The sequence below is a fragment of the Eptatretus burgeri genome, chromosome 1, assembly GCF_056783735.1.
Source record: "Eptatretus burgeri isolate ZD-2024b chromosome 1, Ebu_testis_v1, whole genome shotgun sequence".
NCBI lineage: Eukaryota > Metazoa > Chordata > Myxini > Myxiniformes > Myxinidae > Eptatretus > Eptatretus burgeri.
In genome coordinates, this window is record NC_140961.1 from 10,798,315 (window position 1) to 10,821,295 (window position 22,981).

General features: G+C 42.2%; 1 protein-coding gene across 14 annotated transcripts in view; it reads right to left on the reverse strand.

Annotated features, from left to right (window-relative positions):
* Positions 1–789: 789 nt before the first annotated feature.
* LOC147033852 (uncharacterized) overlaps positions 790–22,981 on the reverse strand; it is a 48,760-nt gene continuing 26,568 nt past the window's right edge. For 3 of the 14 annotated variants that reach the window (XM_085871935.1, XM_085871946.1, XM_085871934.1), the window contains exons 4-8: positions 4,196–4,253; positions 3,915–4,017; positions 2,795–2,895; positions 1,440–1,488; positions 792–925 (exon numbers count right to left, since the gene is read on the reverse strand). The gene's annotated coding sequence lies outside the window, so the exon portion shown is untranslated. Of the gene's footprint in view, positions 926–1,439; positions 1,489–1,733; positions 2,896–3,914; positions 4,095–4,195; positions 4,254–8,116; positions 8,594–22,981 lie in introns of those variants that run through there. The other 11 variants (XR_015055680.1, XR_015055679.1, XR_015055678.1 and 8 more) reach the window with 11 other exon arrangements.

Sequence of the window (22,981 nt, forward strand, 5' to 3'; positions counted from 1 at the left end):
GTAATGAGGGTGGACAAGGAGGCCGATGTGCGAGGAATCTGTGAGGGGGTAGAGCATCACCTGTGGACAGGTGATTCCCATCCCGCTTTCAGGGGAATTCGCGCATTGCGTTCATCCAAGCCCATCCCACGGAGCACTGCAGTTAGTGCAGAGAGTGGTAGGCTCTTGACAGAGGAGTCTTAAGTGAAGGCCCGCTGGGCAGGTTACTTTTCGCGGTTGTACGAGGCCGATCCACCAGCTGTCGACTTGAAGGTCTAGGGTGTTACAATCCCTGTTGCTGAAGCACATCACTTCGCTATTTTGTGGCTTGATAACATCTTCTCATCTTACTTTGGAAATCTTTCCTCTAATCACGTTAAAGAGCCATGTAAAATAGCTCATGGAATACCCTGCTTTGAATGTGTTCAGCGATTTGATCCTTCTCCTTTTCTGGCTGGAATTCATTGTTAAAGAATGTGATCAGTGTGTTTTTTGGATGATCCATATGCTGGTGTCTGGGAAATACTTTCAAATTTGCTCAGAATGTGTTGTGTCACTCCCAAAACCTGAGCGTGCATGAGATGCATGTGCTGAATGATCATGGCACGATACAATTACGTCACGTGGAAACTTGTAATAAGGTGTTCTGCACATCCCTCGTGCCAAAAAGGCCCTTGGAATGAAAGCTGAAACAGTGCTTCAACAATTACGTTGTCATTTCTTCATGTGTGTGTTTTTTTATGGTGGAGGAGAAATCAACAAAATGTAATCATCGCCACTCTCTCTCCCTCGTAGCAAACAGGTAAATATAAAATACTCAAAAAACTCGCTTACCTGCTCTGTGGGCAGATTGTTTTCTGCAGATTGGACATTGCAGTTTCTGGGTGGCAAGCTGGGAGAGAAGGTGCTTCATCTCCAGTCAGCAAAATAATTTTTCCTGGCATTGCTGTTTGATGAAAGGAAGGAAGAAGAAGTTTAAAGATGTCAATGAGAGAGCAGCTGTCTGATAACCTGCTGAGTGATTGGTGAGTTTTTCTCAAATTATGCTGTGATTGGCTGTTTGATCAGCACGTGTACGAACTCAACAGAATCAAGAATATAAAAACTGAAAATCATTTTCAGATATTGCAGTGAGAATTCAATAATAACGTAGAAAATACGTAATTCAATTGGAGTGTGGATGTAAAAGAAAGTGGAAGTCAAATTATGTTGAATTTAGCAATGCTGTGAGATGATGTACGGCTTTGCGATCGTTAAACCGTGACCCTTCGAGAAGATGATCTTCCCATCAAAAAGGTGAACCAAAAATCACAACTTTCAATAAAAAGACAAAATAATCAGGAATCTTAACAATATGAAAACCGCTGAAGATTTTCTAACTCACTCAATTGGTCATCTGTCATGAATTCTTTCTCCTCAAATTTAACATTAAATTCACACTGTGTGTGTGTGTTCCTCACTCAAACTCCACCTCATCTTGAATGTGTGATGAAGGAGTCTCAACAAAGGCTGAGGAAGAAACAAAGAATGTTTTAGTACAAACTCAACGATGTCTCATGGGATAAGAAATAGGGAAAGTCTTCTTGGGGCAGAAAGGATAAAGAGCTGTCTAAATCCCAGTTGTATAGACGGAAAATACACCGATGGAAGAAAGGAAGGTTGTGCTTGACAAATGTATTTGAGTTTTATGAAGCAGTTTCTCATTGGATGCACAGTGAGTGAACAAAAAATTGGAAACATCAAAAGAATGTTACTTTTTCGGTTGTTGAGCCACCACTTGCATCCAGGAAGGCATGGATATGACATGGTGTGGAGTCAAAAAGGATCTAGAATTGCAGAATTTGATAACTTGTAACAGCATTGAAATGTTTAATTGTTAATGGTGATGGTTCTACTTCTTGACACATCCTCACACCACATGCTGCCATACTTGAACACATGCCTTGGCACTTTCAATGAAACCTCCCAGGTCACTCAAGGTACACTTTTGTTTGGGTAACAAGCAGCATAACTGTTGTGTCATCATCTGGGAATCATCTTGGCAGAAACAAGTTTTGGGTCATTGCTGTATCCCCATTTATTTGGGATACCTTGCAGCATCCCACTACAGCGTGCAGGCAGTTTAAACATCGACATTCTTGCCAGGGCTCGGTTGACCCTGCTGGCATGCATTATTTGGGCTGCAGCATCAATCTGGAGGTGTCGTAATCACCCGTCAGGCTTTCCTGCCACATTTGAATCCGAGTGGGAGCTGGGTCCAAATTGAGTGCTTGTGTTGTGGTGAGGAAACTCTTTTTGGACCCCTCACCTGCACCACAATGACAACTGATTATGTTATGGATGTCTTGCATATGTACTCTGCTGAATACTTTCCTATCTGCTGGTAATTCTGCTCCCCTCCTTTTGGATGGAGTGATGCCAGACAAGAGATAGTTTTTTTTCCATTGGTTGGTTCGAGATATCTGGGAGCACAATTGTGATAGACTTGGGTCAAAGATTACCCCCGGCCAACCCCAGAATAATTGTGGGAATAATTGTGGCCGTTAAAGAAAAAGAGTGAGGACATGAAGTAAAAATTTGCAGGAAAGGAAGAGAACATTGAAAAGGTGAAAATCTAAGAATAAAGGAAGGATAAAATAAAAACATCCACGAATCATCCCAAAAATAAGAATTCTAATTCCCAACGCATCAAGAACCAAATGTGTGATGTAAACATTCCGGAATCACACAATGACAGAAAGCAGATGGACAGTGAAGTTTTATCATTCAAAGATTCCTCTCATCTGCGAGATGATGAACCAAGTGGAAAACTCACCTCACATGACAGAACGTCTCGTTCCTCAAACCGATCTTTACTCTCCAGTTCAACTTACGCACACCCCTCATTCAGCCTCATCTCCTTGATCGAACATGTGTCTAAGGAGATGAGACAGAGGGTAAGAAAGAGAAAATATGGAATTACAGTGAGATCTACAGAGGCTTGTGGTTGCACAACTCGGTAAAGTGAAATCTTGCTTGACAAACCAATAATATCTTCTCCGTCATGAAACAAAAAGCGAATACGTGATTGTTGTTGATACGATTTATTTATGTGACGTAATGGGACACAGATGAGGGTCAAACCTGTGACAGAGAAACGTGCTGAATAATTACATGTCCATTTCATTGTGACGTAATCATGTCATGCCACGTTGTGTCGAATGCTTTCCCCTGAGGATCAAACGTGGAGGTAACAATTTCAAAACCGGGTGAGTCCACATCCGGCAGCAATCACTGCGTTGAGATACAGGGAGTGTGTTTACAGTGTGTCATGCACACTGGGTAGTTTGGCACCAATTGTATTGATGGGTCAGCGAATGCATCGGTCCTGAGCAGGAGTCATTATCCAGGGACGTCAACTTATTGGCACATTACTTCTTCATTTTGAGGCTTGATAACATCTTCTGATCTTTCTTTGGAAACCTTTCCTCTCCTCACGTTAAAGAGCCATGTAAAATAGCAAATGGAATACCCTGCTTTGAATGTGTTCATTGATTTGATTCTTCTCATTTTCTGAATGGAATGAATTGTTAAAGAATGTGATCAGTGTGTTTTTGGATGATCCATTTGCTGGTGTCTTGGAAATACTTTCAAATTTGCTCAGAATGTGTTGTCACTTCCAAAACCTGAGCGTGCATGAGATGCATGTGCTGGATGATCATTGCATGATACAATTACGTCACGTGGAAACTTGCAATAAGGTGTTCTGCACATCCCTCGTGCCAAAAAGGCCTTTGGAATGAAATCTGAAACAGTGCTTCAACAATTACGTTGCCATTTCTACATGTGTGTGTGTTGTTTTTATGTTGGAGGATAAATCAACAAAATGTGATCATCGCCCTCTCTCTCCCTCGTAGCAAACAGGTAAATATAAAATCCTCAAAAAACTCTCTTACCTGCTCTGTGGGCAGATTGTTTTCTGCTGATTGGACATTGCGGTTTCAGGGTGGCAAGGTGGGAGAGAAGGTGCTTCATCTCCAGTCAGCAAAATATTTTTTCCTGGCATTGCAGTTTGATGAAAGGAAGGAAGAAGAAGTTTAAAGATGTCATTGAGAGAGCAGCTGTCTGATAACCTGCTGAGTGATTGGTGTTTATATTCAAATTATGCTGTGATTGGCTGTTTGATCAGCACTTGTTCGAACTCAACAGAATCAAGAATATAAAAACTGAAAATTACCTTCAGAAATTGCAGTGACGATTCAATAATAACGAAGAAAATCCGAAATTCAATTGGACTGTGGATGGAAAAGAAAGTGGAAGTAAAATTTTGTTGAATTTAGCAATGCTGTGAGATGATGTACGGCTTTGCGATCGTTAAACCGTGACCCTTCGAGAAGATGATCTTCCCATCAAAAAGGTGAACCAAAAATCACAACTTTCAATAAAAAGACAAAATAATCAGGAATCTTAACAATATGAAAACCTCTGAATATTTTCTAACTCACTCAATTAGTCACCTGTCATGAATTCTTGCTCCTCACTTATAACATCAAATTCACACTGTGTGTGTGTTCCTCACTCAAACTCCACCTCATCTTGAATGTGTGATGAAGGAGTGTCAACAAAGGCTGAGGAAGAAACAAAGAATGTTTTAATACAAACTCAACGATGTCTCATGGGATCAGAAATAGGGAAAGTCTTCTTGGGGCAGAAAGGATAAAGAGCTGTCGAAATCCCAGTTGCATTAAGGGAAGATACACCGATGGAAGAAAGGAAGGTTGTGCTTGACAAATGTATTTGAGTTTTAGGAAGCAGTTTCTCATTGGATGTGCAGAGAGTGAACAAAAAATTGGAAACATCAAAAGAATGTTACTTTTCGGTTGTTGAGCCACCACTTGCATCCAGCAAGGCATGGATACGACATGGTATGGAGTCAAAAAGGATGGAGAATTGCAGAACTGGAATGTAGCACCATTATTCCACAAGGAAGTCCTCCAATTCACGTCGGTTTGATGAAGGCAGAAACCGCTTCATCAGGGGCCAACAAGACACCCCTCCCAGCAGGGAAGAAATTCTGCATTATGGGATGCAGATGATCACGAAAGATGGTAATGCAGCATGCTGTATCAACCCTGCCTTCTGATGGAATGAGTGGACCCAAGTGATGCCAGAAAAGCATACACCACACCATCATGAAACCGCCATAAACTTTCAGTTTTGAAATAGGCACTCAGAGCTGTATAAATCCCTGGGTTGTCACCACATGTGCACACGTCCAATCGTCGAGAACAAGGTGAAGGATGACTCATCAGATCATATCACGTTCCTCCACGACTCGGCAGCCCATTGCCTGTGCAACTCCTTGGATCACTGGCGCCACAAATGGGCATTGGCAGGTCTTATGATCAGTTTGTGCAGAGCATCCCGGCTTTGATTTTTAATCCTGTGAAGTTTCCTTCAGACTGTTTTGGATGATACAGGATTCTCACAAGCTCCATTGAACTTTTTACACTGTCCATCATTGCTCCGGTTTCACCTCGCAGTCCAGAATTATGCCCGTGCATCACGCTTGTCGAGTGTACGCTTCCATCCAATGTTGCCCTTTGATGATGATGTCTTTCCTTTGTCCCAGACTGACATAACTTTTGAAACATTTCCTTGTGACATGTTCGCAATTTCCCCAGCCTTTGCCACTGAAGGGACTGCCAATCCCCACCAATATTTCCACCCCGTTAAAAGTCATTGAGGTGACCTCCTGCAGCCATACTGGCTCTAAATAGTAGACTTGAGCCGCAGTTGAGTTCATTCCCTCCCAACCTCAAGTCCTCAACCACCATCAGGTCATCCACCACCCCCCCAAGTTCTCAAAGTTCCCCCCAACCACAAATCCTAAAAAGCACCCCCACCTCACCACACCGACGACAAGTCCTCAACCACCCCTCACTCTACTTCCAATTCTCTGTCCCCCTTCTGCCCCCCCCACCGTAAATATCTGCCCTCCCCTCCCCCTTTCTTCCCATTTTTAACAAGGTGCTAATTCCCGTTCGTTAAGAAAAACGATAAAAGTAAATCTCGATGGGACAATGTTCAATTCGTAATTTCTCAAGATTCCCTCATAAGTTCACTCAATGATAAGAAAAAACATACAAGGTCATCCGTAATAGGGAAAAAATGTTGTAGGGTTGGACTCCACATCGGACATTCTGCTTTGATTCACCTAACAATGAATGGAGGCCCTGATAATCATACATGAGATCAGGGCAGTCACTCTGGACATATCTCACGCTTTTGATGCAGTCTGGCATTCTGCCTTACTCTCCAAACTCTCTTCCTGTAAAGGCCAACTCCATACATGACTGAATGACTTCCTCCTCTCTCGTAACCTTTGTGTGGCATTCAATGGAATCTTTACATCTCATCACCCTGTCAAGACTGGAATGCCCAAGCAGTGGGCCGAGTTCTATTCCTGATCTTCAACAATGATCTCGCTGACTCTGGAAAATCCTCTTTATCTATTTGCTGATGACTCCACCCTCTGCCGTGACATCAATTATCCTTCAGGAAGGCAGGCTGCAGCATCTGCCCTCTCTTCAGGCCTTGGAAAAAAATCACAAGCTGGCCAAAGACTTGGAATGTCTTTCAATCTGACAAATCTCACGCTCTTATTTCATTTCTCTTCAAACTTATAGTCTGACAAACCACACCTCTTGTCCCACCTCCTCCCGCAAATCTACTTTCTTACCAATCCTCTTCAGGAAGTTCATTCAATCAAGCTCCTGGGCTTCACTATCAGCAATTATATTTTTAGGGCAAACCACATTTCAAAGTTGGCCTCCGAAGCCATTCTCCGAATGACCACACTCCGTCATACAAAGTCCTTCCTTGGCACACCTGAACTCAAATCCACCTCCAAGGGCTTCATGAGCAGCTTGGTGGAGGACTTTTCTCTCTCCTCTGGGCTGGTTCCCGTCTCACATCTCTCCCTGCTTGATGCTGTACAAACCAAGGCCTTCAAGATCATTGGAATTTCCCTCACTGAATCTGTGTCGACGACGAACCTATGGCTGTCACTTCACTGCCGCAGACAGGTCAATGGTTTCTCTGTCTTTGACCACCTCATTTCCAGGATTGCACGTTCTGATCTTTCTGTGCTTTGTCACCCCAGGTTTCTGCAGGGCTCACAAGGTCCACCATCAACCCCCTTCTTGTGAAACTACCAAAATCCAGGTCACTGCACACAACCAATCATTAGTTCCTCTTTTTTCTTGCCTAAAGAATCAACTTCTATCTCCTGTTCAATCGCATTCTTCCTTCCAGGTTTTCAAGACAGCTGTTCGCCACCATCTCAGATCGTCACCATTTGAACAACATGATCTTTTCTGCCCTTGTTAACCCCGCCCAAATCCCTCCTCTTTTAAATTTTTCAGTCTTCCCTCCTGGGAGTTTCCTTGTGTCCATCTTGTCCATGCCATGCATGTTTTGCTTCCTGTTTTAGTCTGTTATATCCTAATGCCGCTGTTAGTCTGTGAAGAGCAGTGTGGCAGCTCTTCCACGAGCCTCGACTATGTGTACAAAAAAGACCCTTCAGACAGCGAAGACACTTTAAGATCCCTCAAACCTCAAAGACTCTTCAGCTCCTCTATATCACGAAACACAGCCTCACTACGACCGTCCTTCATCAGGAGAAGAGCGTCCATTCCACAAGGCTATTCATGTTCATTTAAAATGTAGTTTGAGCATTCCTCCTATAACCGCTCACCAGAGATAGGTGACTTTCCTCAAATTACACTGTGATTGTCTTCCTGATCAAATTTGGTGCAAAATTTACAGAAACAGGGGTATTGGAATTGAAAAATACTTTCAGGAATCATCGAGGATTCAACAAAAGTCGAAAAGCAAATAAATAACACAATCACGACACAGAAACAAAACACTGAGATGAAGCAGAATTTTCTGAAAAAATTGGAGAATTTGGTAATGCGGTGACACCGGCATTGCTAACACAGCAACTCCAACCATGATATGATTATTCTCTGAACGTAAAAGAAAAGTTATTCCAAAATTAATCACAATTATGTTAAATGGGAAGAGGAAAATAAAGAGGAAACTTAGCAAAATGAAAACATCATTCAATGTACAAACTAACTTGAAAGCTCACCTGCTGGGACAACTTGCACCTTATTCTGGGGATCAACTCTCAGCTCATTCCCGATGATTCCAGCCTCGACATTGTCATTGTCAAAAGTCACAGTCACATTCAACATCCTCACAATCACAGGACAAAAACACTTCATGCTTCCTCTGGGAACCATAAAAAAAGGGATATTAAATAATTAAAACAAATGAATGTAATAGAAAAATATTGGGAAAAAATAAATATCTGAAAATTGGGAAATTAAAAAAAAATTAAAAAAAATAATGATTCAAAAAGCAGGACACCACGGCCACCAAGACGAAACACTCAATGTTTCCGTCCAGGAACCATCTTCACATTCTGAATTGTCATCATCCTCACATTCACACTCATTGTCATCATCCTCGCATTCACACTCATTGTCATCATCCTCACATTCACACTCGTTGTCATCATCTTCACAATCACAATCATTGTCATCATCTTCACAATAACAGTCACAATCACAAACATCTTCGTCATCTGCACAATCACAATCATTGTCATGATCTTCGCAAATGCCTTCATCTTCGTCATCTTTGTTGTCTTTTCTAGCAACACACACAATAATGAGCAAAACTTCGTTTCAGAGAACATTTCACTGTGTTGGTAAAATGAAGCAAGAATAGCATGGGCAGCCATAATTATATATATAAATATATACACTACTGTGAAAATGACTTTTGCACTGTGTGTGTGTGTGTGTGTGTGTGTGTGTGTGTGTGTGTGTGTGTGTGTGTGTGTGTGTGTGTGTGTGTGTGTGTGTGTGTGTGTGTGTCTCTGCATGCGCACGCATATACATATATATATAAAAAAATATATATATATGTATATATATATATATATATATATATATATTTTTTTTTTTTACAGTGCCTATCGAAAGTCTTTACACGATTTCAATTTTTTCACTTTTTCTTGCCTTATCGCCAAGAATTGAATTGCATTAAACCAGACTTTTTCTTCCTTTATTGACACACTGTGACCAACAACTTCCAAGTGAAAATCGAACCAAAATTTCTGATTTAATGTAATTTAATTCCAGGCTATAAAGCAAGAAAAGATGAAAAATTTGAAAGGTGGTGTGCACTTTCTAAAGGCATTGGAGAAAAAAAAATTACGAATGATATGATATGATTTTTGGGAGCCTGGTGTTGGCGCAGTGGTTAGGGTAGCGGCTTGGGATCCAAAAGGTCCTGAGTTCAAGCCCCGTTGGGCCACTGAATTAATACACCAGGGGGTTGACTCAGCCTGTCATCCTTCCGAGGTCGGCGAAGTGAGTACCAGTGTACTGGGCCGGTGTATACCCCGGTTAAAATAGGTGTTACATATCCCTGTGTTGTAAGAGGCGACCAGGGTTGCGTCAGGAAGGGCATCCTGCGTAAAACATGTGCCAAATCACTATGCGGATCATACGGATGATCCGCTGTGGCGACCCCGAACGGGAGCAGCCGAAAGAAGAAGAAGAAGAAGATGATATGATTTTTGTATATATGTATGTATATAAATATGTATATATATATATATATATATATATATATATATATATATATATATATGTATATATATGCGTATATATATGCGTATATATATATATATATATATATATATATATATATATATATATATATATATATATATATATATATATGTATATATATGCGTATATATATGCGTATATATATATATATATATATATATATATATATATATATATATATATATATATATATATATATACATACATAACATACATAAAAGCCTGGTGTTGGCTTCATGGTTTGGTTGGTGGGCTTGGGATCTGAGGGTCCTGAGTTCAAATCCCACTAAGCTGTTGAATAAATACCAGGTGGGGTTGACTGCCTGTTATTCTTCCGAGGTTGGCAAAATAAATTCCAGCTTACTGGTATCCTGTGGCGGAGTGTCGACCCGTCCAGGATTGTGCCCAATAGCCAAGGAGACTGCTCAGGCAGCACCAACGCTCTGCACAGAGCATGGCTGCAATGGATGTGTATATATATATATATATATATATATATATATATATATATATATATATATATATATATATATATATATATATATATATATATATATACATACATATATATATATATATATATATATATATATATAAATATATAAACATATGGACATAAAGACCCGCCCACATCTCTCTCCTGTGAATGGAGGGAATAGCCAATCATCTCTCATCTCATCGATTAAACCCAGGTGGCTCGGATTGTGTAAATGATTGATCCCTCCCACACTCCTCCAACTGAATAAGCTGTGTAAAGCAACCCAAGAAGACTTACTGAAGGTAAGTGCGACACTGTTTCAAACCCTTCCCACATTTGCAAACCCTCAACATACACACAAACACACATATATAGGTATATATATATATATATATATATATATATATATATATATATATATATATATATCTCAAATAATAACATATTTGCAGCAGAAAAGAGGTTCATTGGGATCATCGGTTGCTGTTCTGAATTAAGTTCCAGAATAAAAATGAATCCTTGTGAAGAGGAACAGCAAGAAGTAAATGAAGGTCACCAAAGAAGAAAAATATCAGAATGTGTTGTTTACCCGAAGTGTTTGTGTCCCCACGGGTAGATGTGGATGAGCAAGTCCACGAGAAGGACGAAAAGAGAGATCACTCCGATTGCGTGCTCAAAGCGTCCCCAGAGCGACATCAGTTGTCCCATGTCCAATGTCCCAAGAAAGGAACGTTCACCAAAGATCTGTGGACAAGGAATTGACAAGTTAAATTAAAGCATTTTATTTGAACGAGCAAGTTTCCCATGCTCAGACGGGATTCAAAACGGGGTCGTGATGAAGTCGGAAAAAATGCAAATGGAATCTTCTGTCATTGAGCACACAACGTGGGAACATCAATTCGCATTAATTGCCACATATGAATCAATTTAAATGCTCCAATGGCGGCAATTTGCTCCGTTTTAAAATGTTTCGTCAATATATGAAGCTCCTTGATAGCTCGGTTCCCTTATAATAATTTGTATTGGTGTCAAAGTCAGTGACTTATTGCAAATTAATCGTAGGATGACACCATGGGTGTGTCCCGTTGGTAAGTGGCTTGGTCGTTTCACAGTGATCAAGGAAACACTCCAATGGAAGGGTGTGCTGGGCTGAACAACACGGCGGTCTCCAAGGAAACATTACTATCGTGGAACTCGAGCACTTGCTGGCCTGGCTGTCATTTTCAGTTTTACTCGATCTTCTTGTGACAACTTCCCCAAACAAATTGATTGTGTTAGCAACAGCGACAGAGCATCTTGAATCGGGAAAGAAAGATAAATAAATGGGGAGTCAGAAGGGGGAGCTCGACCACCAAGATTATCTATGGACCTTCCACTGTGCATTTTGGAGAGGGAGGTGGTGGAGATCGAATTTGGATGTTTGTAGATTTTAAAGAATTTGGTTGAAAAGTGGAAGTCACAATACAAGTCAGAACTGCATGTTTCAATATTGTCCTCTCTGAAAGCACAATTGAAGAAATAACCAGGAATCGTTTCAAATCTGACCATGGTGGCCATATTGCGAACACAAGTGGGCATGTTCCATCAACAAGCAGCTTTCTTACCGCTCACCACACACCTCCTTTGATTGCTTTTCTCCATTTGCTTAGTATTTTACAAAGTTGTTGTGATGGAAGTGTGTCCGCCGTGGTCTGAAAGAAGTTGGCCGACATAGTTGGAAAGAATCTGGCCGCCGTAGTAGGAAAGACCTTGCCGCTGGAATAGGAAAAATCCTGGCTGCGTAGTCAGAAAGAACCTGGGCGACGCAGTCAGAAAGAACCTGGTCACCTTCGACAGAAAGAACCAGGTCACCGTCGTCAGAAATAACCTGGGCGCCGTCCTCTCTGAACGCCGTCCTTTCCTTTCCTGTAACTTCCTCTCTGAACTCATCAATCAGATTTTTAACCCTTTACCCTCCGTCCATCATCGACCCTCTTTCTCTACGTTTCCCACTCACCTGGTAAGATCCGTTCATGGCCCACACTCCGCGACGCACCTGGTGCATCGGAAACATGTTTTGAAACAACACAAGTATTCCACGAGTTTCCTTTAAAATAACTCAGGAGCACAATGAAAATCCAGCACTTCGCTGCAACAAAAGTGACGGAATGAACTGAATGTTCTCACAAAACAAACGGAACAATGCATCCCGCCGATGGGCTTTGTGACACTGCAGTCATTGTTGTCATGGGAACTGAACTGATTTCAAAACAAACTGATTGCATTGTCGTTTGCATCGTTCCGTCATTATCTGATGTAGTATTATATCACGTGTTGTAATGTCCATGTACAAGTATTACGCTATTTGTTGAATTTTGTTGAAGTTGCCAGAAAAGGGAAACGAAGTTCGGATGAGAGATGTCAGTGAGAGTGTCACAAAATTGTGGGCGGGGCGTTCAAAGGGGGCGGGGCGTAAATGTTTCCTTCATATTTGCATACATAGTAAGTCGATGGTCGTTTATTAAATTTTTCGGTGTGTTGTGGAACCACAAACACGTCCAATGCTGCACAACCACTTGTGTTTGTATTCTTCTGATGGTCAAAAACGAACTGAAAATGAAGCTTGAACTGAAAAGAGCTGAAACAGGCCGGACGTTCCCCTCCAGGTGTTCCCTTCATGCTCAGATGTTACCTCCAAATGGTCCGAGGTCATGATCGGTTCAGATCAATCAAAACACTGTTTGTGTGTTCAACATATACATACATGTACACACATACAAACACACGTACACATGTACACACATACATGTACACATGTACAGACATACATGTACACACATACATACATACATGTACACACATACATACACACGTACACATGTACATGTACACACCTACACACATACACATGACCATGTACACACGTACACACATACATGTACATACATACAAACACGTACACATGTACACACATACACACGTACAAACACACGTACACATGTATACACATACAAACACGCGTACACATGTACACACATACAAACGTACAAACACACGTACACACATACACACTGTGGTGAATTAACGTGAATCGAGGGACATGACGCGGGATCACATGTTGTGCGTCTCGCGTATAAGGGGAGGTCTCTCTGCGGCACGAGTGATTGTCCCCGGGGCATTGCTATTGACATCGGCTGTCCACTTGATGCTCGTTAACTGAAGGTGCTCATTGACTGGTGAGAATGGAGATTATATCGAACTCCGTGCTTACGCGGATTGTCTGCAATGATTGACTGCACATGTATATGTTACTGCTTATGTACTCCTAGCTGAACCTGTATTCCCCGGTGTGCCCGTAGAAGCGGCTCTAATCAAATGGAATAAAGCCTAAACTCTGAGGGTTCTTCTCTCGCTCTCATTTCAATTTATTCCATTTACGCAGCGCTTCATTTACACACATACATGTACACACGTACACATGTACATGTTCACACGTACACACATACATGCACACACGTACACACATACATGTACATACATACAAATACACACGTACAAACACACGTACACATGTACACACATACATTTACATGTACACACATACAAACACTCGTACACACATACATACGTACAAACACACATACACACGTACACATGTACATGTTCACACGTACACACATACATGCACACACGTACACACATACATGTACATACATACAAATACACACGTACAAACACACGTACACATGTACACACATACATTTACATGTACACACATACAAACACTCGTACACACATACATACGTACAAACACACATACACACGTACACATGTACACACATACACAGACATGTACACACGTACACGCATACATGTATACACGTACACACATACATGTACACAGTACACACATACATGTATACACGTACACACATACATGTACACACGTACACACATACATGTACACACGTACACACATACACGTACACACATACACGTACACACATACATGTACACACGTACACACATACATGTACACACACATGTACACACATACACGTACACACATACATGTATACACGTACACACATACATGTACACACGTACACACATACATGTACACACGTACACACATACATGTACACATGTACACACACCTTATTTAATATTGTCCATGTGAATTTTGAAGCATGTAATTAAATAATTAAGCCCCTGACTTGATGTAAAAACTGTTTTATTATCAAAATAAATTTCCATTCTCCCTTTACATAACAATTGCCGTTTACCAACGAAATACCCAATGAACGAATGAACGACAGAAAGATTAACTTCAGATATGAGAACTCAAATTCAGCTCCAGTGATCCATCAAAGTAAAACTACACGGCCGACACCTCACCTGTGGTTCCAATTAAGATAGGAGTTGGACATCCGATTACCTGTGAAATTTCACTTCCCACACACAAAAATTGTTTGTTATTAATTCCAAATGCAAAGCACGTCGGTATCACGTGATCCTCCTTGAGGGTGTGGTGGGGAGTACCAAGATGGCGGCCGGTGTGCACGTCGGCATCACGTGACCCTCCTTGTGTGTGTGGTGGGGAGTACCAAGATGGCGGCCGGTGAGCAGTGTTTCTTTTTCTTCAGAAAATCACTGATCCATTTTGATTGAGATCAGTGGTTGTGACAATTCCTACGATTATACGATCACACATGGCGATGTTGAAGCGTCCAGTTCATTGTTATTTCCACTTTTCGTACGAATTCTTCACAATCTACAAACATGCAAAACTCCTTCCCAAAAATACATTGTGGAAGGTCCATATGTTAGCTTGGCCGTCGTTCCTCCTTCTGACCGCCCATTAATTTATCTTTCTTTCACTTTTCGAACACAACTCGTCCTCTCAAAAAGCCGACTCTCAAACGAAGCAAGCCGCCCCGTAAGCGGTTATCAAGCTGCTTGCTAACGGAACACACCCGAGGAATCGATTTCCTTCACAATAATTCGTGAATTCGATCCTTGGGAACTGAAGTTTAAACCTGACGTTGTGATCACAGGCCCAACAAACGGATCGAACCTTTCACACCAAGTTTGGTTTGTTTGGAGCAACAAATAAGAGGACATTTGTTTACTTAACCGTCATTAAACTGTAATTGTTTATTTCATATCACAATCTGTTTCCTTTCCTGTAACTTCCTCTCTGAACTCATCAATCGGATCTTTAACCCTTTACCCTCCGTCCATCATCGACCCTCTTTCTCTTCGTTTCCCACTCACCTGGTAAGATCTGTTCACGGCCCAGACTCCTCGACGCACCTGGTGCACCGGAAACATGTTTTGAAACTCAACGCAAGTATTCCACGAGTTTCCTTTAAAATAACTCAGGAACACAACGAAAACCCAGCACTTCGCTGCAACAAAAGTGCCGGAATGAACTGAATGTTCTCACAAAACAAACGGAACAATGCATCCCGCCGATGGGCTTTGTGACGCTGTAATCATTGTTGTCATGGGAACTGAACTGATTTCAAAACAAACTGATTGCGTTGTCGTTTGCATCGTTCCGTCATTATCTTATGCAGTAATATGGAATAGGCAAAGCCAAGAAGCGAACGTAGAATTCTTCTTACATTCGCTTCTGACTTTTCCGAAAACGTGTTCACAACTGTATACTTGCCAACTATACCGTGGTACGTGTCAGCGCCACACAGCTAATGATTTTGACGCAATTTCCGGTTACTTCGGCGTGGATTCGGGATCAGCGATCAAATAATGTAAATCACGATTAAAAATTATTTTTTGATGATGTGGGAGATATCTTTATTAAAATTAACTTTGGGAAAAAAAATGATTGAATAAATAAATAAATAAACAATCACTTCTGGTCAAGAATAAAAGAAAATATAAGTTCCGAAAAGAGTTTCAAAATCACTCCCGGTAATGTTAAATATTATGTTAAATACTAAATAAACACTTCCTATTATGAAAAAAATCACTTTCGGAAGTATAAAATTAACTTGGGGGAAAAAAATAATTGAATAAAGAAATAAACACTTCCGGTCATGATCTCCGAGCATGCATCATTCCCCATGACAAAAACCAGAAACAAAAACAACCAGAAGGAAAAAAAACGGAAGCAAAAGGGTCACAGCCAACGACACGGATTCCAAATAGACAGGGGAATTGTGTTGTTGTTGTTGTTGTTGTTTCATATTCTGTCATGTACACGTGTGAAGTATGAAGCTCACTGCGTTCGTCATTATATCACGTGTTGCAATAGTACAGTGGATAAGCTGTCATATTTTAACAAATTGTGCATTTTATGAGAAAAGCATGAAATTTCTCGCGTAGTTAGGTCATACCATCATGTTTATTTTCGGATGTGGAGGGAAGTCAGATTTCACCTCTGAGGGGACAGTGAGAGGTCAAATCCAAGATAGCCGCGAGTCACCCGGGTCTAATGTTCAAACATCCTTAATTTTGGAACCAGACTGTGCAGAAAAAACATGGATGACCCACAAAATATGTCATGGAGAAGAAACGAAATACCTTTGGATATATTTTTTTTAATTATTTTAATGGCAAAAGCAAACTTTGGTCCATCACGGGTGATGAAGGTTGTGGCTCCTTCTACTGTGATGCCAAAGAACTGGAAGGACTTCCTTCGATGCGATGATAACAAAACCGAATTGTTTGCTTTCCTGTCACGCGTAGTTGTTCATCTTCCTCTCGCAGAGGACAAGGAACTGTATGCAACAGATGGAAGTGGAGTCCTTTGCTCTCTGGCTGAGTCATACTTGGCCTGCCTTGCCCCATGTTCGCAGGAGGAGGCCGACACTCATCGACTTATGCTTGTGGCAGATGCTGTGCAAAAGGGGTGTAAGAAGGTGACCATACGTACCGTTGATACTGATGTGGTAGTACTGGCTGTAGCTTCATTCAGCAAGACAGCTCCTAATGAGCTGTGGGTTACCTTTGGTGTCAGGTCAAGCTTTAATTACATAGCTGTTCACGAAGTGGTTACCACAATGAATCCAACACAGTGTCTGACTCTCCCAGTCCTTCACGCTTTCACCGGGTGTGAAACTCTATCTGCATTCGCTGGCAGAGGAAAGAAGTCTGCCTGGGAAACTTGGAAGTCTTTCCCAAAGGTAAATGATGCTTTCAATGAACTCCTATGCATGCCAAGTGAGGTCAGTGAAGGATCATTGTTACTGCTGGAGCGATTTGTAGTGCTAATGTCCGACCGAACCAGTGAGAGCACAGAAGTGAATCATGCCAGGAAACAGCTCTTCACACAGAAGTCTAGAACTCTAGAGAACATTCGTCCAACCCAGGCAGCACTCAATCAGCACATCAAGTGAACTTGCTTCCAGGCCAACTGTTGGAACCAGGCATTGGTCCTGGACCAGAGATGTCAGAGCCATCTGACTGGGGCTGGACAAAGGAAACAACTGGGTGGCAACCGCTTTGGACCATTCTCCCAGAAGCATCAAAATCGTGCCATGAATTGATCCTCTGTCGCTGTGAGAAAGGATGCACTGGATGATGCAAGTGTGCCAAAGCTGCGCTCAAGTGCACTGCACTGTGCTTCTGTTCTGGAGGCTGTTAGATTTTGATCACTGCCATTACCATCATCATCATTGCTATAAATAAAGTATGAAATAGAGGAACAGCATGGGACGATTCTGTTAATTTTTTTTGTATTATTATCCCTATCGTGTCAAAATGGAAGCAAAGTTTCGTTATATTGCATTGGTCCAATCCATTGTCTTTACCAAAAGAATGTCTAAAAGTATATAACGTAACTTGACCTTGACCTCGATTGAAATGCATTCCCTTGGATTCTGGCAATCTCAAAAGTTTCACCAAACGAATGGCCATTCCAAATGTAGTTGGAAATGACACCTTAAATGTTTTTTTTACACTGTTTAGTTCCAAAATTAAACGCGTTTGAACATGAGACCCAGTGGACTGGCGGCCATCTTGGATTTTGACCTCTCATGGTCCTCAGAGGTCAAATCTGACTTCCCTCCACATCTGAAAATAAACCTCATGGTATTCACTAACTATGTCAAAAAATTCATGCTTTTCTCATAAAACGCACAATTATTGTGCTTATCCGCTGTACTATTGCATCTCATGCAGTTTAATGTGGCAGCAGAACACGTGCCAGGCAAGTCCATGGTTGTTGCCGATGCATTGTCCCATCGTCCACTCCCAGAACATGCCTCGGATCGTGAGTTGTCAGAAGAGGTGGACGCATTCGTTCATGGAGTTGAGTCAGGTTTTCCAGCGTCCAAGAGAAAGTTAGATGTCATCAGAGATGCGTCCAGGCTGGATCCTGTTTTGCAAGGTGTTATTAACTGCACTATCCATGGTTTCCCTCAGTACATGGATGACTGTCTGGATATACTTAATCCGTGCTGGGAAATCGGAGGCATTTATCTGTCTATGAAGGATTGTTATTGTATGGCACTGGAATCGTCATACCAACTGACATGAAGGTGGAGATTTTTCAGAGCATTCATGACGATGGACATCAGGGAGGAACGAAGCATCAACGCTGAGCCAATGATTGTATTTGGTGGCCCGGTATGAGTGGGGACATCGAGGACTGTGTCAGTAAATGTGATCATTGTATCAAGTACTGGTCTGCTCAAAAGCGAAAGCCATTATTCCCGATTCCCCTTCCGTCTCGTCCATGGGAATGGATAGCAGCTGATATCCTCCAGTTCGACAAGAAACATTATCTGGTCATGGGGGATTATTACTCGAGATTCAACGAGCTCAAACACTTGCCCTCTCTCACAAGTTAAATGCTCATTCATAAAATAAAGTCAACCTTTGCTCGTTGGGGCATTCCTAATATTCTTATCTCAGATAACTGAAGTCAATTCGCATCCAAGGAATTTACGGAGTTTTCTGGAAAATATGGCTTTGAACATGTGATGCAAGTGTAAAGTATCCACAGACAAATGGATGTGCCGAAGAAAACGGAACACATTGCGAAAATGATCCTGATCCAACCTGATCCGTATCTCGGGCTGATGTCTTCGCTCAACACTTCTTTTGAGCCGACAGGTTTCAGCCCTGCACAGTTGATGCTGGATCAGAGGTGGAAGACAATCATGCCAACCTTGTCACAGATTCTTCGAACAAACGCAGAGAAAATCGACCTTAATATCGTGAACAGCAACGATGACAAGGCCAAGGAAAAAGATGCTTACTTATACAATCAGAAACATTCTCCTGAACGTCTCCCTGAACTCCAGGACGGAAACAAAGTTAGTCAGAACTGGTCATCAATCGATCTGGGAACAGTTGGGTGCTATCTATTCTACACCTACATCTAAAACGCCTCACTCGTATGGTATAAGCGTTGGTAACAAAGTTCTTAAAAGGAGCAGGTGCCACCTCACACCTGATACGACCATACCTTCGTCACCTCATGCATCACCGCATTCAGAAGACGTTCCTGGAGAGCCCATCATTGAAAATCCAATTGATAATGGAACAAAAAGCTCTGAGAAGTCTGTCGAGTATAAAACTCACTCTGGCAGAAAAGTCAATCAGTTTAAAGAATTGATCTTTAATTAAGGCAAGAAAGAGACTCTGGGCCAGAATAATGGCCGTCATTTCTATCAGATACCAACGTCAGGTAGTCCACCCTGACATTGTCACTTCGTTTTGCTTTTAAGTTGGATTCTGTTTCGGTGTGTGTGTGTGTGTGTGTGTGTGTGTGTGTGTGTGTGTGTGTGTGTGTTTGTGTGTGTGTGTGTGTGTGTGTGTGTGTGTGTGTGTGTGTGTGTGTGTGTGTGTGTGTGTGTGTGTGTGTGTGTGTGTGTGTGTGTGAGTGTGTGTGTGTGTGTGTTGTTATGTCTGACTTCCTTCCTGGGATGACGGTGCAGTAATTGTTCTTTATTTTGATTCCAGTTGGATACTTGAGAAATGGCCATTTATTCAACATGTTGTCCAGGAATTGTTCTGCTTGTGACGAATTAGGTTGTGGGTTTTTGAAGTCTTTCAGTCGATTTGTTGGGGGAGATGTTGTGGAAGTACAGCTCATACACACTGTATGTTAATGAGGGCTGACGATGAGTTGGTTTGACATATGTATAGTGTCAGTTCAAAGCTCGATGATGTGGTATTTGTGAGTAAGCATCAGTAAATGCCGATACATTAACGAGTAGAATTGACAGTTACATGTTATAAATATGCTGTCGCACACATCGGTAAATTGTAATATAATCTGCTTGATGTAAGGAGCTAATTTTGACTGTGGGTGGCAGTATTTTCTTGTGAACTGCCTGGTGAGATTCGTGAAGATTCTGGAATGTTCTCAGACAAAACTTCCTGGATGGACGAGAATCACAGTTGCTGGAAGGCATGAGATCAATCTGTGATTCAATATAAACCCGCGAGAGGGAGGTGTGGAGAGACGGGTGATATGTGATGAGCCGTGTGTTTTGATCGTCCTCGTGCTTGATTTAACTCTGACGAGCATAACCCGCGCTCTGCGCGACATGTTGGGGTGGGTGTGTTTGAGAAAGGAACTGATGCAGAGTATGAGGAGTAATTTTACTTTAATGCAGTAAGTGGAATACGATATCACTGTTTCAGAACCATTTTATTTACTTTTTTTGTACCATGCACGTCATATGATCTTTGAGATCATGTAAGCCGAATATCACGTTACTCCAGCGCAGAACAAAGTCGTAGATAGCGCGACACGAAACCACAAACTCGAAAATAATATATAAGATGAGTGAATGAGGTGTTAATTTCCAGAGCGGTCGTTAAGGCGTGGAGCCAATTATAATCAGGTTGATGAAAACTCATTGAGATTGTGTATCAGGAAAGAATTCCTTTGAGCCCTTCAGTCATTCTGGATGGGCCAGCATGCGAGAGAGAACACCGCAACAAGAATAAATCGTTCAACAGCCCTGGTGGACGAGGTGAACATGCGTGAGTTGAGCCGGCAGAACAGGGACATTGGGTTGGAACAACTCAACTTGGGAATCGTTGTTGCACATGGCATGTAATGGTGAACGTGAAAGAACAACTCAACTCACTATGTCTCTCCAAAAGGACCGTTTAGAACCCCCCCCCCCCATCCACTTTCTGAACAATCCTCTGGAAGAAGTCCTTTCTTTCAAGCTTCTCGGTCTCACTATCTGTTCTGACCTTTCCTGGGAAAGCCACATTTCAAACCTCGCCTCCAAAGCCAGTCGCCGACTGGGAATCCTCCGTCATGGAAAGTCCTTCCTCGGCCCACCTGAGATCCTGACCACTGACAAAGCTTTTGTCCGCAGCCTGATGGAGTACTGCTCTCCTCTCTGTGCTGGTGCTCCTGCCTCTCACTTTTCTCGGCTTCACGCTGTGGAAACCAAGGCTTTTCGGATCATTGGCATCTCCGGCAATGAGGCTGAGTCTTTGGGCCTCTCACTCAATTACTGCAGGCTGGTCGGTGGTCTTTCTATCTTCTACCGTCTCCTCTCCAACCTCGCCCCCCCTGCTCTCTCTGCGATTTGTCCCCACCATATTTCCGCAGGGCGCTGAAGGTCCGCCAACAACCCCCTTCTGGTAAAGCTACCAAAATCACGAATCACTGCTCACCTTCACTCTTTTATTCATCTTTTTTCCCTCCTTTGGAATAAACTCCCTCACTCTTCAATCCCATTCTTTACTCCAGGCCTTCAAAACAGCTGTTCACCACCACCTCTTATCATGCCCCATCCAAATCCACGATCTTTTCTACCCCCGATAATCCACCCAAGCCCACCTCCCTCAAATTCCCTGCTTTCCTTCCTGAAAGTCCCTGTAATCTTATATTCCCCATGTTCCCCATCCCATCCCTCTCCCTTCCACAGATCTCCTAATCTCTCTGTTCCCCACTGTTTTGTCCTTCCCACTCCCTCCCCTCTTTTCTCATGCCCCCTTAATGTGCGATGTGTGTTCACTCTCATACGAGCCTCGACAAGGTATACAAAAAAAACAAAGAAAACAAAACGTCCTCATTTAACATTGTGCTGGATATTTGGCGTCCAAGTTTCAAAAACGTTACACTGTTGATGTGGTCACTGCAACGTCACTCAGAAGTCACAGACAGTCACTGAAAAAGATCCAAGGCATGAGATAATTCTGTGATATTATGTTATTTGAGTGGTTTCTAATCGATACAATCGCTCATATGTGTGAAGTGCAAACCTAGAATTGCAGTAATTAGACAAGAGGCTGATTCGGCACGACGAACAACTTACGTACACCAAAGGGAAGGAAACCTCAAGGTGCATGTTCCCCCGACATATAATAAAGTAGTTCCATCATGGATGCTCACTGAATCATAGTTCCATCACGTGCCCGACTGTGTCTGCGGATGTCCTTCAGCATTTTGGTTACTTCTTATTTAGAGGTTGGTGGCAGGATTTGCACTCCGACCACCGTAAAACCCTTCATTCTGCAAAACATTCCAGAAGCATGAAAATATCTGAAAACCCACTCCGTGGGAGTACCTCCTGTGCAGCTTACCTTCGCAGGGCAGCTCACCAGATGATGGGATTGGGGCAAAGCCTTCAGAACCCCTAATCTTTGATGAGAGGAGGGAAACCACGGGGTAACATTCCTGGGTCAGATTGCGCGAAAGTGTGTCAGAGTGGGGTTGAGGTGTCGTCCACCAGACGGCGGTCTCCTTGGGTTGACCTGAGGCGGTCCCTTCGGGTCGGTGTCTGGAATGTCCTATCCCAAAGAGAGGATGATCACCTGTCTATGTTATCATCTGAGCTCAAGTATTTGGACATCCGTATTGCAGCACTTTCTGAGGTTCGGAGACCGGATTGCGGCGAGATCATGG